This window comes from Cetorhinus maximus, chromosome 2 (genome assembly GCF_964194155.1).
Source record: "Cetorhinus maximus chromosome 2, sCetMax3.hap1.1, whole genome shotgun sequence".
NCBI classification, from domain to species: domain Eukaryota; kingdom Metazoa; phylum Chordata; class Chondrichthyes; order Lamniformes; family Cetorhinidae; genus Cetorhinus; species Cetorhinus maximus.
This window is the reverse complement of record NC_135880.1, coordinates 176,105,410-176,125,656: the sequence shown is the minus strand read 5'-3', so window position 1 is coordinate 176,125,656 and position 20,247 is coordinate 176,105,410. Positions and strand designations below refer to the sequence as shown.

The 20,247-nt window shown below is 42.7% G+C and overlaps 1 non-coding gene across 1 annotated transcript; it reads left to right on the top strand.

Annotated features, from left to right (window-relative positions):
• The first annotated feature begins 865 nt into the window (after positions 1-865).
• Positions 866-939, top strand: trnai-aau (transfer RNA isoleucine (anticodon AAU)). Its single transcript has one exon. It is a non-coding gene; the product is annotated as a tRNA-Ile (tRNA).
• Positions 940-20,247: the final 19,308 nt, after the last annotated feature.

Genomic DNA, 20,247 nt, shown 5'->3' with positions numbered 1-20,247 from the left:
TAATTCCAGCATAAGCTTTATTTTAAAATCTACAGGGAAAAAATAAATATGATTAACATTCAAAATTAATTCTCAGCCTCTGGAGGTTCTTAGGTCCCTTTAAGAAACCCTGGTTAGGCCAGTCGATGATGAGTTCCACTGGACTCAAGTTGAGCAGTGCACACATCTCCAAGTGAAACAATAAAATTGATTTGGGATCCAAGGTGCATTATAGAATGCTAGCTGGCAAAGATTAACTAGGCTTGCATCTGTTGTGGACTGAAATGCTGAATTGCTATTTCCTGGGTTGGTTCAAAATTAAGAAGGCCTCATGATGGTGGGATTGGGGCAGTAAGTACTGCACAGTGCTTTTGGTCTCGCTACTGTTGGTGGTTGCTAATAAACTGGGTTTAATGAGACCCAAATTGACCCCTAATAACTTACCATCAGTGGCTTTATGCGAATCAATACTCGTTACATCTTCTGCTGTCAGTGGTAAAAGATCTTTAATTTCTAAAAGTGGTGATGTGCCTTTAATCCAACTTAAATCCACCATATTGCCGATATTCAGTTCAACAGGTAGCATCAAAGACTGTCAAATGACATATATTTTTATATTTATTAATATTTTCCTGCTTTCATTATTTATCATCCTCTTCAATGCTGCATATATCCACAATTCCTCAATCTCTTATTTTTCATTATATTCAGCGATCAGACATACAACGCTTTAGTAATTCAGAATAATAAATTTAAAAATACTGTATGTTGAACGATTTCTACCATAGAAATTATCAATAGATTTAACTGTGATGAAAGATTTTTTTTTAAAAAAGTTCATACTTTAAAATTGCTGTACTTTAGTAGACCTATAAATAAAGAGATGGCCTAATTAGCTCAGATGGTTAGAGCGTGGTGCTAATAACGCCAAGGTCGTGGGTTCGATCCCCGTACTGGACACGACGATTACATGAAGCCTAATATATAGCATGTTCCCCTACGACAAGCAATAAAATAAATCTGATTATCTCTGCTGTTCAAAACATATGGCGCACTTCCACTTCTGCTCACACATTTCAGTCCAAGCAGTCTGACACCCATTGCAGCCTGACACCCATTGCAGCCGAGCACAAGATTCTTTTGGCAAAAAAGGCCCAAGAACGTAAACAATGATAACTGATATTCATTCTGTACTCATGAATAGGATGGCATCTCCAAACCGAAGGGCAGTTTTTTTGAAAATTTAATTTGGGGGAGGATGGGGAGGTTTCCTTCTCCATTTATATTGTGCCTTTCATCTAGAATAAGACACCCGGAGGATCTTCCCATAAGCATGAAGAAAAAATGTTCATCAAGCCTGAGGGGAGTCAGTGGCGTCGTGGTGTTGTCACTGGACTGGTAATCCAGAGACCCTGGATGATGCTCTGGGGGCCACCATGGCAGATGGTGGAACTTGAATTCAACGAAAATCTGGATTTAAAAGTCTAATGATGACCATGAAACCATTGTCGATTGTCATAAAAACCCATTTGGTTCACTAACGTCCTTTAAGGAAGGAAATCTGCCGTCCTCACCTGGTCTGGCCTACGTGACTCCAAATCCACAGTTATGTGGTTGACTCTTAAATGCCCTCTGAAATGGCCTAGCAAGCCACTCAGCTATATCAAGCCGCTAAAAAGTCAATAAAAGGAAATGCAACCGGACTGAACACCCGGCATCGATCTAGGCACCGGACATGACAACGGCAATCTCAGCCCAGTGGACCTGCAAAGTCCTCCTTACTAACATCTGGGGTCTTGTGCCAAAATTGGGAGAGCTGTCTCACAGACTACTCAAGCAAAAGCCTGACACAGTCATACTCATGAAATCATACCTTACAGATAATGTCCCAGACACCACCATCACCATCCCTGGGTATGTCCTGTCCCATCGGCAGGACAGACCAAGTTGAGGTGGCTGCACAGTGGTATACAGTCAGGAGGGAGTTGCCTTGGAAGTCCTCAACATCGACTCCGACCCCCATTAAGTCCCATGGCATCAGGTCAAACATGGGCAGGTAAGCCTCCTGATTACCCCGTACTGCCCCACCTCAGCTGATGAATCAGTACTCCTCCATGTTGAAACACCACTTGGAGGAAGAACTGAGGGTGGCAAGGGTACAGAATGTACTCTGGGTGGGGGACTTCAAATTCCATCACCAAGAATGGCTCGGTAGCGTCACCACAGACTGAGCTGGACACAGCTGCTACACTGGGTCTGCGGCAGATGTTGAGGGAAAAACATATTTGACCTCATTCTCACCAACCTGCCTGTCGCAGATGCATCTGTCCATGACAATATCAGTAGGAGTGACCACTGCACAGTCCTTGTGGAGACGAAGTCCTGTCTTCACATTGAAGATATGCTCCATCGTGTTGTGTGGCATTACTAAATGGGACAGATTTTGAACTGATCTAGCAACTCAAGTCTGGGCATCCATGAGGTGCTGTGAGCCAGCAACAGCAGCGGAATTGTATTCAACCACAATCTGTAACCTCATGGCCCGGCACATCCCCCACTCTACCATTAACACCAAGCCAGGGATCAACCCTGGTTCAATGAAGAATGCAGGAGGGCATGCCAGGATGAGGTGTCAACCTGGTGAAGCTACAAATAGGGTTGCTTGTGTGCCAAACAGCATAAGGAGCAAGTGATAGATAGAGCTAAGCGATTCCACAACCAATGGATCAGATCTAAGCTCTGCATTCAGTCATGAATGGTGATGGACAATTTAACCATTCATTGGAGGAGGAAGCTCCACAAATATCCCCATACTCAATGATGGAGGAGTCCAGCACATCAGTGCAATACATAAGACTGAAGCATTCACAACAATCTTCAGTCAGAAGTACCAAGAAGATGGTCCATCTCGGCCTCATCCAGGAGGTCCCCAGCATCACAGATGCCAGTCTTCAGAAAATTCGATTCACTCCTCGTGATATCAAGAAATGGCTGAAGGCACTGGGTACTGCGAAGGCTATGGGCCCTGACAATATTCTAGCAATAATGCTAAAGGCTTATGCTCCAGGACCTGCCGTGCCCTAGCTTTTCCAGTGCAGCTATAACACTGGCATCTACCCGACAAAGTGGAAAATTGTCCAGCTATGTCCTGTGCACAAAAAGCAGGACAAATACAACACGGCCAATTACCACCCCATCAATCATCTCTCGATCATCAGTAAAGTGATGGGAGGGGTCATCAACAATGCTATCAAGCAGCACTTGCTTAACATTAACCTGCTCACTGATGATCAGTTTGTTCCACCTAGGTCACTCAGCTTCTGACCTCATTACAGCCTTAGTTCAAACATGGACAAAAGAGCTGAACTCCCGAGGCGAAGAGAGAGTGACTGTTCTTGACATCAAGACAGCATTTGACTGAGTGTGACATCAAGGAGCCCTAGCAAAACTGGAATCAATGGGAATTGGTGGGGTATCTCTCCACTGGCTGCAGTCATGCCTAGCACAAAAGAAGGTGGTTGTAGTTGTTGGAAGCCAATCATCTCACTTCCAGGACATCACTGGATGTTCACTGGTGTTCCTCAGGATAGTGTTGTAGGCCCAACCATCTTCAGCTGCTTCATCAATGACCTTCCTTCCATCATAATGTCAGAAATGGGGATGTTCACTGATGATTGCACAATGTTCAGCACCACTGGTGGCTCCTCAGATAATGACGCAAATGTCCAAATGCAGCAAGACCTGGACAATATCCAGGCTTGGGCTGACAAATGGCAAGTACCGCTCGCGCCAGACAATGAACATCTCCAACAAAAGAGCATCTAACCATCGGCCCTTGACATTCAATGGCATTACCATCGTTGAATCCCCCACTATCAACATCCTGGGGGTTACCATTGATCAGAAGCTGAACTGGACTAGCCATATAAATACTGTGACTGCAAGAACAGGTCAGAGGCTAGGAATCCTGTGGCGAGTAACTTACCTCCTGACTCTTCAAAGCCTGTCCACCATCTACAAGGCACAAATCAGAGCGTGATGGAATACTTCCCACTTGCCTAGATGAGTGCAGCTCCAACAACACTCAAGGAGCTTAACACCGTCCAGGGCAAAGCAGCCTGCTTGATTGGCACCCCATCCACAAACATTCCCTGCACCACCAACGCACAGTGGCAGCAGTGTGTACCATCTACAAGATGCACTGCAGAAACTCACCAAGACTCCTTAGGCAGCATCTTCCAATCCACGACCGCTACCATCTAGAAGGACAAGGGCAATAGACACATGGGAACACCACCACCTGGAAGATCCCCTCCAAGCCACTCACCATCGTGATTTGGACATAAATCACTGTTCCTGGGTCAAAATCCTGGAACTCCCTCTGTAATGGCACTGTGGGTGTACCTACACCACATGGACTGCAACGGTTCAAGAAGACAGCTCACCATCACCTTCTCAAGGGCAATTAGGGATGGTCAATATATGCTGGCCTAGCCAGCAATGCCCACATCCCATAAATGAATAAATAAAAGCCAAAGAAGGGTACATTAGCAGAGTTGACCAAAGGTTTGTTAAAAGAGGTAGGTTTTAGGGAGGGTCTTAAACAGGGAAAACGATGTAGAACCTAGGCAGCTGAAGAAAAGGCTGTCAACGGTGGGACAAAGTGAGGATGGGTGATTCACAAGAAGCCAGAGTTGGAAGGACTGAGAGTTCGCGAAGTGTGATTGTAGGATTGGAGAAGGTTAGCGATAGAAAAGGCAAAGCTAATTACGCTGGTTTCAGTCTGATGCATGTTTGGAGGAAATTGGTTCATTCAAGACTGGATGTCGGACAAGCAGTCTGACAATCAGAGGTCGGGAATGGGTCAAGAGAGAGTGGAAACTTACAACTGGGTGTTGACAGCACCGATATGGAAGCTGATGCCCATACCTGCAGATTTTATCATCAAGGGGCAGCTTGCAGATGATGAAGAGGAGGGAGCTTCAGGGTCTTGGCATGTTCCAGAGGTAATTGGGCATAAAGAAAAGACAGTGCTGGAGATACTCTATCGTCCTTTTCAGCTGGACAGCAAAGGAGGAGAGGCACTGGAGGATGATGTAGTGTGGTCAACTGTGTCAAAGGCTGCTAAGAGATTGAAGAAAATGAGAATGGATACAGTACCAAGGTCAAAGTCATACAGGATGCCACCTGTGACTTTGATTTATGCTGTTTCAATGTTGTGGTGGGGCAGAAAGATGTTTGGAGAGATTCAAACATTGAGGCATGGGAAAGATGGGCTTGAACTTGGAAGGCGATATTACTTTCAAGGGCTTCAACACAGCCTAAACAAAAGATGGTGTATATCTCATACACAGTAACTTTTTTGAGATAGTAAGGTTTCTCAAGGTTTGGATAATATTAATAAAGTGTCATTCTCAAGGATTATCACATTAATTCAAACCCTTAACATTATTAGCTTTGAAATGTAGAGAAAACAGAGTCTCTGTGTAATTGAGAAAATATAAACAGAGGTTTGGAGTACAGCAGGAGGCCATACGGTCATTAAAATGTTGCTGGTTCTTGGCTAATCTTACTGCCCTGGTCTCATCCAATATCTTCAAACATTTATGCACATCTCTGTTAAAAGATCCAACAGTCCCTTCTTCAATTACTCTCTTTAACAAAGTAATCCATGCTCCAACTCGCCGTGGGGAAAAAAATGGTTTGATTTCTCCTGCTCTAGCAGCTCTAGACCAGCTCTCAAGCTGTATAAAGTCACAGACCCTGCTATTTCCTCTGGAGCTGCTGTCATGTGATTCCTGTTATTGATGTCATCTGGGCAACCCAGACGGAAGAGAGATGCATCAAGATGCACTTTTCCTACCACATCCCCACAGTTATTAAGCAGAAAGGGAGAGAAGCAGAAGTCAAAGCAAGCATAAAAACAACACTAAAATGAGTTATGTTAAGAGGGAGAATGTAACCTCTGACTTACAGTGAGCACTATGAGAGATCCACTCATATGTTAAGCAAATAAACCATCTATTGGCAAATTCCTGTTCTGTGCTATGTAGATTGTGTAAAACATTAGCAAATCAACTGTTTTGCAGTCTGAACAAGGAACTTTTCACTATTATAATTTCATTGTTCAATTTTCTGCAGTGCCTCCTCTAATCAAAAGAGGGCAGCAATGCATAAGAAGCTTCATTAACAGGTCCTAGCCAGGGCTAAAACAATGACGTGATAAAATAGCATGCTGAGGGACTTGTAACCTAAAAAAAGGATGGGTTTGGTGGGAGGGGAGTGGCGGTGGCGTGGTGGTTAAAGTCTTAAAAATCAAACTCCCAACCCAACCCCCCTACCAATCGGCTTAACTCTCGCTTTCCAGGCTGGAGAGTAGGCAGGTTGATAATTTTAAATATGAAAATGAAGCTGTGAGAACATTGCCATTCAGCTTTTCAATTTTTATCTATTGTCAGCCAGGTTTCCCAAGCATCAGGGAACCCAGCAACTACATCCAGGAGGGCACTTGGCAATCCAGTGAGCATTTTTGCACCTACTTTGGATCCAGTGTGCCTGCCTGAGCAACTACACAATCGGGCATCCACCCCCTACTTACCTTGCCCTGAGGCGAGTTGAAGGCAGCAGGTGGGTGGGTGCCAGGTAGGGACTCCACTGCCTTCCATCCTCTGTTGCGATTAAGTCTGGAGTGGGAAAGCTCATGGATGTCCTTTCTGCTGCACTGCCAATTAAGACCCTGAAGTGGGCAATTAATGTCCATGTAAGGGCCTCATCCTGTCATCGCTGGTATTCAACCAAAGAGCCTGACAGAAGAGAGAGATGAAGCAAGAGAGTGAAAGAGAAGGAGACAGAGAAAGACAGTGATAGAGCAAGAGATAGAAATATATTCTTCCCTCCCTATTGTGCTTACATACAACAACCAAACCCTAAATTATTAAGTTATTAGGTTTTTTTGTTAAGAGTACAATACAGCAATGGCAAGTGTGCCAAATGTTTTCCACTAGCAGCAGTAAACCCATAAAACAAAGCAAAAGCAAATTCCTGTCCTTTACACTTTTGAGTGTTATTTGTACCTCATCATCCAACTGTGAAAATTGTTTGTAATCTTCCTCAACCAAAAGGATTTCATTTGCTTTTTCAGTAGAATTGTTGTCTGAAGGATAGAGCATGCAGGACCTGAAAGAGAGCATGAGTACAATAGTAGCAAATACCATACATAACATTTTAAGTAGTAGCCATTTTCCATTAACAAGTAGAACATTAAACATGCAAAAAAGATGTATTCTATAAACATAACACAAAACCATTGTGGTATATCAAAAAAGGTTACAACTGAAGAACTATGATAACACTACAAACTTTATTTTCAAGTTTCCTGAGTGGTTTAGCAGGTATGATAATTTACTACTTAAAAGGATAGAAATTCTGATTGACTAAGTCCAGGTGCACATTTGTAAATTACTAAGTACGATATTTTTGCGCAGCATTAGCTTGATTAAAATAATGGGGTTAATATCTGAATAAAAATCCAATATTACTGTTTTAGGTGTTTGTATGTAAACTTTGTCAAATGGAAATTCTACACAAAATGCACCTGATAAACCATAGGCTATTGATCCTGATATAAGTACCAGAACCAGCTCAATATCCAAAGTCAAGGGGAGGTTCCCTATTTTTAATATTCTTGACAGGCCCCATGACAGTGCTAGGGTATCTTGGGTAACCAGCATGGCAGATGAGGTGTGTGAATATTGCAACAGAGGCTCAATGTTCGCAAATACCATGGCACCACCAGATCCAACAGCCTTCTATCTTGATATAGGAGTTCAATCCCTGAAATCTTCTTCATTTTGTCTTTTGGAGGACGGTCCCAAGAGCCAGAACCGGACCACCAGATGGACCGTACTTCTGCCAGCTGAGAAGTTGGTCCACCTCCTTTTACCCTGTATGCTTCCTCTGACCCAGTGTACTAGCTATACAGCGCTGAGAATTCTCATCCCCTTCTGATGCAAGGGATCTTGTTTAGATTGGATGGAATTTTAATGGGTAAGGGGAAGTGGGCATAAGGTGAAATCCTCCAAAGGTGGCTTTGGGTTGGGAACCCAATACCGTCCCACCCACTTCTGGGTTTGGCCCAAGTGGGTTTGGTGGCAAGTGGGGAACCTTTGTGCAGCTGTCAGGAAACTAATTAACATATTCAAAGGGATCAATAAGTGTGAACTTTAATCCTGCATTCTGGCTTTAACATCCGGATTCCCCAAGTTCTCTGCATCTCACCAAGATCCATTATTACACTGTGGGGAGTGATTGCCTGACAAACTGATTTGCTGGAATGCTTTAAAGATCTCAGTGATGAAATCGGCAAACTTGTGGGTAGCCACAATCGCAGGTTTGTTCTTCTGTTGGCCTGAAAGCACCAATTTGAGTGTCAATTGCAATTTTTTGGAGTTACTTTCAAGTTCCTTGGAGCACCTTCATCTTAACTTCCTTGCTGTCAGCACTCACTGCAGCTTGGGAGCAACATTTGCAGTAGTAGCCTGGAGGTCTGAGGAACAACAGGTTCTGCTACCCCAGCAGCAGCAACAGTACCAACAGCACCAGGAGCACTAACACCACCAGAACAGCTGCCATCTGCAGCCACATGCAGTCCACAAGGTGATGGAATGAACTGAGAGCTCCAGCTCAAAAGAGACAATACACCCAGCGAAGTGTCTACAGCCACAGGATGAGCTTCCTGAATATGACAGAGCAAGAGGGCCTCAGGAGGCAAAAGCTCTCGCAGCAGGTCATGGTGTCTCCTCCTGGAACCAGACCTCCTCTCAAGAGAACCAGGTAGCCACACCTTGCTAGTGGCCATCAAGGTCACCACAGCCCTGAATTTCTTCCCGTCTGCTTCTTCCAGAGATCTGTTGGGGATATTTCCAAGATATCACAGTCTGTTGCCCACAATTGCAGTACCCAGATCACCCATGCCTTGCTCACCAAGGTTGACAATTACGTCAACTTTGCGATGGATGAGGCCACTCAAACCCAGAAAGCTGTTGGTTTCATTGTATTGGCTGGATTTCCACAGATACAGAGTGATTGACTGTATGCATTTGGCAATCAAGGCACCCTTATGTCAGCCAGGGGTCTTTGTGACAGCTAATTTGTGACCAACAAAAGGTAATCATGGCTGTCTCAGCCAGATAACCAGAATTGCCACGATTCCTTAATTCTGTGCCAATCACATCTCCTGCAGGTTTTCTCTCCACCACACGCCCAACGGCTGGCTCCTGGGAGACACTGAAGACCTGGCTGCTGACTCTTGTGAGGAACCCTACCACTGAGGGGGAGTAGAGATATAACAGAAGCCATATCATCACCAGAGCAATTATAGAGCAAGCTATTGGATTGTTCAAGATGTGGTTCAGGTGCCTGGACAAATCTGGAGGTAGTCATCAATCTGCCTCATAGAGGAAGGTGGAGAGTAGCTTGCATCCTCCTCCTCAGAGGCAGAGCCAGGTGCCTGCAGCCGCTCCTCCTCCACTGAGGCCTCCTTGGCCTTCTTCCTCATCATCTCCTCCATCAGCCTGAACGCCCTGTGGGAGATGAAGAAGTTGAGTTACTGCTGACATTGAGAAATGGTGCAAACTCAGCTTAGTGTATATCATGAGTGACATCAATTCAACATGAGTGGCTGCTAATGCCAAGTGGCAGTGTATTATCTAATGCTGTCGCCCATCGGTGCCACCCCCACCTCTCCATCACCAATGCCCAGTGCATGTGCCAGCCAGACAATTGCCAGGGCATCCTCCTCCAATACAGTCAGGGTGGCTATAGCTGCAGGTCCACCCCCAAAAATGATAGAAGCTCAGTTTGTTCTCCTTAGAGAGAAGAGAGAGAGAGTCCTAAATGACCAACCCCTTATTCTAAAACTGTGGCCTTGTGTTCTACATTCCTGTCAGGAGAAACATTTTCTCAACATCTACCCTGTCAAACCCGTAAGAATTTTACATTTTAATGAGGTCACCTCTCATTCTTCTAAACTTCAGGGAATACGGGCCTTGTCTACTCAATCTCTCCTCACAGGACAGTCCTTCATTCTAAGAAACAGTCTACTAAACCTTCTTTGCACTCTGTCTGGGGGAAGTATGTCCTTCCTTAGCTAAGGAAATCTGGATACAGTACTCCAGGTGTGGCCTCACCAATGCCAGGTCTGCTTCTCCCTGGAGTTTATACTCTCTTCTCCTGTAATGAGAGAAGGCAGAGAGTTGCTGGTGATACAAAGCTAGGTGGGAGAGTAAATGGTGAGGAAAATGCAAAAAGGCTACAGAGGGATATAGACAGGTTGGCTAAGTGGGCAAGAACATGACAGATGGAATACAATATGGCATGCTGTGAAGTTATCCACTTCATTATTTTTTAAATGTTTACATGCAGGGTGACCAGGGTTTCCCTCTACATAAATCACAGAAAGTTAACATGCAGGTGCAGCAAGCAATTAGGAAGGCTTTTGTTACAAAATTAGAAATGGCTTTTGTTACAAAAGGGGTATTAGAGTAAAATTTTACAATTTTACATGGGATGATACAACAATGGTTTCATGGTCATCATTAGGCTTTTAATTCTAGACTTTTATTGAATTCAAGTTTCACCATCTGCTATGGTGGAATTTGAACCTGGGTCTCCAGAGAATTATCCTGGGTCTCTGGAATTCTAGTCCAGTGACAATACCACTATGCCCCCCTGTATCACCCTCAGGGAAGAGAACTTCTCCCCCAACCCTCACCACCTCCAGCACGACCTCCAGGGAAGTGTCAGGGGAGGGGTAGTGGGACAACCTTTCAATGCCTTCCTTCCATTTTCCACCATTCCGAATGCTTCACCAGGCAGATTTCCTGCAACCACCTAGATGCCTGCCAGGGTCTCTTTAAATAGAGAGCCTTCATTGACAGATTCAGCACATGATCTCACCTGCCTTCTCTGACTGGGAAACCCAGAAGCAGGATGCCAATGCCATAGCTGAGTTAAACAACCAAGGCAAGGTGGACTCCAGCAGCATCTGTTCCCAGCAGCATGAGTTCCCGAACTGCTACAGGTCCCGTTGTTTCATCAGGGACATTGATTTGAAACTTCTGTCCAATGTCTCGAAAGCCGTTATTTTTTTAAAGAAGGCTAGTTACTGACCTGCATCCCAAAATTTAAAAGAAATTTCCTGCCAACTATAGCTGCAAGCTGCAATCACAATCACCTGGATTCCCACAGAGAATGCTTGAGCAGCGGCCCTGAAGGGACAGTTGGGTTTTCAGTTGGAGATCGCACATGGATCCTCCACCAAAACAACTTGTAAGCAATGCCAATGAGGCATCTACTGGTGTATGATTTTTAAAAAATATTAAGGTTTGAAGCTTTAACAACATAGGTACAAGTTATTATGAACACAATTATCAATCTCTTGGCACACAGGCAGTCAAACCAAAGAGTACGTGTGAGCATACGTAATAGGAGCGGGAGTAGGCTATTTGGCTGCTCGAGCCGCTCAACCATTTAATAAGATCATGGCTGATCTAAATGTGGCCTCAACTCCACTTTCTTGTCTGCCCCTCGTAACCCTTGACTCCCTTGTCAATTATGAATCTATCTAACTCAGCCTTGAATATATTCAATGACCCTGCTTTCACTGCTCTCTGAGGAAGCAAAGTCTACAGGCCAATGACCCTCAGAGAAAAAAATTCTCCTCATCTCTGTCCTAAATGGGAGACCTCTTATTTTTAAACTGTGTTCCCTAGTTCTAGCCTCACCCATAAGTGGAAACATTCTTCCACATCCGCCCTGTTAAGTCCCCTCAGGATCTTATATATTTCTATGAGATCACCTGTCATTCTTCTAAACTTCAATGGGTTTAGGCCAAACCTGTTCAACCTTTCCTCATTACATAACACCTTCATATCAGGAATCAATCAAGTGACCCTTCTCTGAACTGCTTCCAATGCAATTTTATCCTTTCTTAAGTAAGGAGACCAAAACTGTACACAGTACTCCAGGTTTGGTTTCACGAAGGCTCCGTACAACTGTAGCAAAACGTCCCTACTTTTATATTCCATTCCCTTTGCAAGAAACAGCAACATGCCATTTGCCTTTCTAACCACTTGCTGCACCTGCATACTAACATTTTGTGATTCGTGCACCAGGACACCCAGACCCCTCTGTACCGCAGAGTTCTGCAGTCTTCAGTTGAAGGGGAGTTAGATGGCAGAGGACATATTATTGGATCAAAACACACAGATATAATTCAGATACCAATTTGAAGCCATATAATCTGTCCTTTTTTATTTTCTATTATAAATTCCTATGTTCATAAACACAATGAGACAAATGTTGTAAACTTGTCACACTGTAATTACAACCACCCAACAGTGCCAATACAGCTGCTAAAAATAGCATACAAGCAAACTGAAGAGGGGCAGTGTGTAGAGAGGGCCACCCTGCCTAAGATAATCTCAGTGCACCATTTAGGTGAGAACAAATTGGCATTTAAATCCCCTAAAAGTCAAGTTTATTCCAGGCTTTTGAATAGAGAGATGACAATCTTAATAATATATGGAATAAGAGTGGCTGGTAGCTTCTTGAGCAGGACCCTATCTCCAGGTTATCCTTATAGTCTTGTACTGAATGCTTTCTATCTGATGTAATGCACTATTGCCTAGCTACAGAAGCTGTCTGAAGATATCTGTGGCAGAGGCTGTAAACTTGGAAATGTTTACAAACTCCTGTTGGACTACCAATGAGAATATTTTGAAGCCTTTGCAATAAGTAACACAAAGTTAAGATAAATTACTCTGACTTGTAAGCAAAGTGGCCTTGGTTGGTATCACAGAAAAACCGTCACCTTGGAGACTGGATGCTTTCAGTGGTTGACTAAAATAGTCACAAACAAATCATTTTTCTTTACCATTGTAAAAGCATGTTCTTACTATAAATCTTAGTTTCTACTTGGCAGTAAATTGATAGTAAAATTAGTTAGGCCAAATTTGGAAGCCTTGATGCTTTGATTTCTTCATAACAAATGCTGTACAAATAGTCATTTGGTAGTACGGAACTTGATTATTGCTGATAAAGAGACATTTTTTGTTGAAGCTTTTCATCCCACACTCATCAGGACAATTCTCAAGAAAATACCAATGTCAGGGGAAACAACTGTATGAGAAGAGAGAGTGCTGATTGGTTGGCAAGTTGTCTCTGATTGGTAGAGGCGTTGCCATGGAGATGGTGACTGACAGTTAACTGCCAAGTATTGTTTGAAATTTAAAACAGGCAGCTTGACTCTGATCAAGACATTGCCCTGGGGAATGAACGAGCGAATGGCTGTCACTTATTCTGCTAAGCTGAAACAGGCACAATATGCACACTGCAAAGAACAGGGCCCTGTGTATTAATATACGTAGCTTCCAGTACACACAAACGCACCACACTGCGAGCCCAACTGACAATCTTAAATTGGTTGTCAATGTAATTCTTAGCACACTGAGGATTGTTTAGCAAATGTGGTCCAATCGCAGAATTACATCTAATGTTAGACACTGTACTTTGAGTTTTGCAAGCAAGGGCTGGTTGTGTACCTTGCCCATTGCGAACAGTGGAAGGGACATGCTGTTTGATACGAGCCACCCGTCTTTGGGACATATGGCCTACGTACCGAGCATCACACTGGCACTGAAATTCATATACCACATTACTTATTTGTGTGATAGGCAGAATGTCTTTTTGGCTTGACGGCAGCATCCTGTTAGTGGTGAGTACCACTCGTGTTGCCACTGCATAGTTGCTACTGTCAGTCACCATCAACTGGTGCATTCTCCATGGCCTCTACCAATCAGAGTTGACTTGCCAACCAATCAGCACTCTCTTCTCATACAGTATAAATATGTTGCTTCCCTTGACATTGGTATGTTCTTGTGAATTGTCCTGATCAGTGCAAGACGAGAAACTTTGACAAAAAAAGGTCACTTTTTTTCAGCAATACTCAAATGCTGTATTTGTTACATTTTCAAGCCAGTTTCAGTGAATCTGGAGTTTGTGTCAAGTCTTCACTCATGCAGGCAGAACTAGTTTCTTCAAAATTAAATAAATAATATTGGCCTTTTTATGTTCCCTTATTTTTCAGCTTCTGTGATCAGAATATAATCTGATTATGATATTTTACTTCATATTCAGAAGCAAGTTTATTACCTAAGCCCTTGATATGATGTCTTGATAATTCCACCCAATGAATGACAAATTCTGAGAAGTTTGGTTCTCTGCTGGGGTACAAGGTCACATGTGCAAGACAAGCCATGGGGTTCCATGGGCAGAAGCACGGCAGATGGAATTCAATACGGAGAATCATAAAGTGATGCATTTTGGGAGGACTAATATGGAAAGAAAATATATTATAAACAGCGTGATTTTGAAAAGTGTAAATGAGCAGAGAGACCTTGGTGTCCAATAATCCCTAAAGATGGCTGGGCAAGCAGATAAGGTGGTTAAAAAAGCATGTGGGTTACTTGGTTTATAAATAAAGGAATAGAACATTAAAGAAAGATCATGCTAGAGCATTATAAATCACTGGTTGGACCTCAACTGGAGTATTGTGAATAATTCTAGGCACCACTGTTCAGGAAACATGTGACAGCCTCAGGAAGGGTACAAAGGAAGTTTTCCAGGATGTTACCATGGATGATGGACTTCAGTTATGAGGAGAGGTTGGAAAAGTTAGAACTGTTCTTGAACGAAAGAAGGTTAAGAGTTAACCTCAAGGGGTTTTCAAATTGATGAGAGGCTTTGATAGAATAGATAGAGAAAATTTATTCCTTCTGGCAAGTGGGTCAATAACCAAGGTCATTCAAAATCATTGGCAAAAGATCTAGAGAGGAGATGAGGAGAATTTTTTTCAGAGTTGTCAGGATCTGGAACTTTCTACCTGAATAGGTGGTGGAAGTTGATTTGAAAAATAATTTTAATAGGGAGTTGGAGAGATACTTCAGGATGAGGAGTTTACAAGTTTACAAGCAAAAAAGTGGGAATTTGAGACCAACCACAGTTGCTCTTTCAAAGAGCCAACACAGGCCTCTTTCTCTACTGTAAGTTTCTCTGATTCCTCACCTCTATAATTCATGCTCCTTCAAATAGAGCACTGCTGAATTTTAAAAAGATCAGATCCCTATGAATTTTTGACTTCCTTATAAGTCCAATTTTCAGAACGTGTGTGAAGGCTTAGCTGAATGAGCTATGACTCTTTTCTCCTTCTTGTCAAAGTCAGTGTGATAAAAATTATTGTGCATCTGAGCTGGTCGAACCTATCCAAAATGCTCCTACTATAGATGATTTTAAAACATTTTGAATGGTTGCAGCTGTATCTGTCTTACACTTGCTGGTTTGAAAAATAAAGCATTTCAAAACATTTATCTTTAAAAATTTATTATAAGGGAATCATATTTAACAGAATTTAAGAGTCTCACAAATGAAGAACTTTTTACTTACTATTTTATATTTGTATTATACATTTCAGCTGCAGTTCTTCAGTTGCTCTTTACCTGAAAAACATTCCCTCAGTCAAAGGCTCCCCTTCAGAATTTACAAACGGGTCCTTTAAGGAATATATTTTCAATCTGCTACTGAGATTATGCAACCTGGGTAACTGTTTTTGAAATTCTGACAGGTAATCTCCAAATACCATTTCATCATGCAGAATAAAATCTATAAGAAAATTGTGATTTATGTACATAGGCAATTTTGTACAAAGCTTCAAAACCATAAAAACAGCAAGTCACATTTCTTTTATGTAATTTCATTGCCTTTTGCATATGATTGCTCCAGTTTTATATGACACCAGTCGATCCAACTCAGTATTGCTCATATTAAGTCAAAGGATATGCCATTTCATACAATGAAATGCTAGTCCAACTTTGCACAGCTCATGAAGGCACGGGTGAGCAGAAAAATAGGGGGACGCTGCACAGGGATAGCTCCCTGACGCCTTCCAACCGCTGGGGGAATTTCCCAGGGGACGGCTGCGAACAAAATCGACAGCTGACTCCACAGAGGTGAGCACCTAAATAGGTGAATTAAGGCCTTACTTAAGGGCTATTTCTTGAAAGTGATTGCAGTTTCCTGCTGGTGTGGTCCTCCACTGAGTCCGGAGCCAGTCAGCTCTTTGGAGGCCGCCTCTTGCAGGTGATCAGCAGGCCTCTCTGCAGGCTGCTTTAAATGGCTGCATCTAGAGGCTACCAATTTCTCCGGCAAAATTTCACCTGGGGAAAAACTCATTATACTTAACAAGCTGGAGCCTGCACAGTACTGAAACGATTTTTTATTTCATAATGAAATACATATTATATTCTAAATCAGACCTTACAAAGAGAGTTATTAAATCATAAATCTATGTTATACATCTAAACAAATGAAGCATCTGTGCAATGGAATGGAAAAGCTCACGTCAAGCCATGAGGTACCTAACGCGAAGAGCTGTGTTAATTGTGTATTAATTGAGGGTTAATTATATTTAGGTGGTGGGCATTAATTGGGCACAGATATCTGTTCATAAATATAGGAGCAAGCTGAAAGTTTGGTTGTTGTTTGGAAGTGCACATTATGTTATGTGTATTTCTTTAAATAAAAACTTGTACGTGCATAAAGACTAGGCTCTTGTTCTATCCATCATCGCCTGGCTATGTGAGTTGTAACACCCAGGTTTTCACAAACAGCACAAAAGAATGAATACCTCCATCTTTGCTATCCACAAGTGCATCTATACCAACAAATGCAAACCCCTCCATTAACTGAAATCATCTTGTAATTCAGTTAAATGAATTTATGCCTGCATCCATCATATTAAAATCAATAACATTACAAAACAAATAGTTTATGGTCAAATAATACTGATTTATTACCATTGAATCCAACTGTTTTCATACAATCAATATTAACAGACTACCTGTTTCTGTTTGTGATTTCACATCTGTAGGATTAGTAATCTCAAATTTCTCCAGTACATCATTTGCAAGTTGAACATCTCTCCTTAATAGTGCACTAATATCTTCCATGTCAGCCTGAGAGTTTGGGTTTGAACTTGGCACAATCTCTAAATTGTCACTGACAATCTGTGATGCTATAGAATGCATACATACCCTTTTAAAAAAAAAGTGAAAAAAATTAAAATGAAATTAAATGATGATATGAAGAATGACATATACATAAGATGATAGCAACCATGTGCATTGCGATAGGCAAGAGATTGGTTAAATTAAATGCCTCTATATATTACATTTATGGTTTATTCCTCTACAACATTGCTGTTCCTTCTGTGATGAACTGCAACTTACGTAGTTCTCTGACTTATACTGGGTTTAAGCTTTCAAGGTCATGTTCAAACATACTTGATAAAAGTTCACATGCCTTACTAGAAGGCTTCTCAAATCTGAAAATTGTTAAAGTCTGCCCCTTCAAGTTTAGCAAGTTATTCTATTAGTGAACCTCTAGAGTGATAAATATCTGTCTGTCTCTTTCAGAATTCAGTGTAATATTTTTCCACTAGTATACTGCTACAACTCAATTCCTTAATTGCTATATTCACACTGGAATTCATCAAATTCACACACTGCTTTGGAAATGATCAGAGATGACACAGTTAGGACCAGACCATTCAGCATCCTAGAGCCTGTTCCGCCATTTAATTAGAGCATGGTTGGTCAGTTTCTTGACTTGATCTACCCATCCTAGTTCCATATACCTTCATACCCTTGCCTAACAAAAATCTATAAATCTTAGACTTGAAATGTTCAATTCGCCCGCAGCCTCAATCTTTTGCAGAGACAGTATCAGATTTCCAGGACCCTTTGTGGAATGAAGTGCTCCCTGGCATCACTGTTGAATGACTCAGCTCTAATTTTAAGGCTATACACCTCTTGTTCTGTACTCCCCCACTAGAAGTAATAGTTTATTTCTAAATGTTGATTATTATAGCAAATAGACTGTCCCATAAAAATGGTAGGACCCAAGTGCAAGTCTTTGATTCCTCATATGAGAAATTACCAAAACCATTCTCAGCTTCCAAAATGTTCAGAACAAGAAGGGAATAAGCAATTCGCCACAATGAGATTAAACTTGGATCTGTTTTTTGGCTATGGAGAAGGAGAAAAAGAATAAGACAGAAAGCGAAACAGTAAAAAAGAAAGAAAAAGTCTCTTTGGCTGCGGACCATCTTGTCCGTTACCAAACATATTGACAGGGATCACCATACGATGTATTCCTCCACCCCAACAGAGCATTGTTTTCAGCAACCACAACTCCCACCACCACTTCCCAGAGGCATTCTCCTGGTCCCAGTCCAGTCCCTGCTTTCTTATTCCCTCCCCCAAGTCTAATATCCCTCCTTTCCACATTCCCCTTCCTTTTCCCCCCATCATTCCCCCATCACCGCCCCCCTCATTCCCCATCACCGCCCCCTTCCTTTTCACTTACTTCCCTCCAAGTCTTCCAAGTCTCTTTTCTCATTCCCCTTCCCCATTTCTCCTCCTCTTCCTCTGCTTGTTCCAGTTATACCTCTAACCTTGCTTGACCTGAAGACTGCACGTTCCCAACTCCCCATGGGTGATCCTACTGGTGAGTGACTAGTTTTTCTTAAATTATTAAAGTGAAAAGCAAACATTTGGTCATTACCTCTCGAGAAAGTTTTCCGTGCAGACATGTTTCTTCCATTCAGTCGATACAGAGTCATGACTCATCAGTTTGGACATAGAAAGCACTGTCCCTGCCATAAATAATTCAGACTTATCATTCTTTTAAAAACAATGAAGATAAAAGACTAAAACATCTGAAATAAAAACAGAAATATAGTGCAGACAAAGTTGAACAATGAGGGACTAAGGAGCTTCAATTGTTTTGTAATTTGTGCTGAAAGTTAGCAAGCTAAACTATTAACCACTGTCTGTTCCCTATCCTTCAACCAACTTTATGTCAATGCTGCACATTCTCTGTATTACCATAAAGAAATACACCATTTAAAATATGGGATAAAATTTTACATATTATTAATAATAATGGATAACTTCAACTTAGCCATTATGAATCAGAATCGTGCCAATGAGATGCATATGATGAATAACAGAACTTGTAAATGTTATACACAACCCTTTCATGAAAGTGTGAATTTCAGTAGGGGTTATCTGACCATCAGGTTCAGTGAGCATCAGGGTAGAAATATAAGGTTTGAAAGCTAAAAGAAAACAGTGCTTTTTTTTTTGTTTGTTTCATATCTTCACCCACACTTTTTATCTAAATGGGGACGAGTGGGGAAGTGTTGGAAGGATTAGCAGGCTGATCATCAACCTGTTAAATGATATCATGAACACTCCTTTTGCGACAAGGTTGGGAGCTGCACCGAGGTTAAAGTCGCCTTCGGGATTTGGACAAGCAAATGCCAGATCAAGGTCACACTAAAAGCCGATGGTAAGGGTGCCATCCTCCACCCTCCTTCTAGCTTCGCTATTGGGGGAAGCCGTGGCTACCTTATCCACGCTGGGCAGCCCAAACTTTGTTGCTCATGTGGCAAGTCTGGTCATGTGGCAGCCAACTGCAGCGCCGCCCTCTGCAAAAGAACTGCAAACAGGAAGGGCACCAGACAAAGGACTGCAAACAGATTAAGTGCTGTAACCTGTGTGGCGAGGCAGGCCACCTCTACAGGACCTGCCCCAAACGCTGCCTCACTTATGCACAGGCAGCCAAAGCCAACAAGGGGAAAGCAGGTGAAATGCTTTGTGTCACTACTACCAAGGACATTTGCAACCCTCCAACCACCAAGGCCCCCAGTACGAACAACGGGACAAAAGAGGGCACAGAGAGAGACAAGGTGGAGGAAAAGATTGAGGCAGCGGACAGCCAATCAACTGCACTGCCCCCTGAGCCTCCCACTCCTCAGGAGAGCGAATCAATGGAGGAGGAAGCAGCGGAAAATCAGCAGGTGGAGTGGCAGCCGGTGAAGAGAGCCAAAAGGAAGAATGGGCTAAAAAGGGACCAAGCCACTTCCCAGACAAGTGGCAAGAGGCATCTCCCATCCGACACGGATGACAAGGGCAGCTGCTCTTCGGATGAAGAAGGGCAAGGGCAGCACCTACAGAAGAAGCGGCAAAGCTCTAGAGAGTTGGAGGACGAGACACCCGAGCTCCAGAACATTGGAGACAATAAGGAGAGCAGCGCACCCCAACTTTGCCCACAACCCGAAGAGTCCAGCGCACCCCAGCTCTGGGAAGC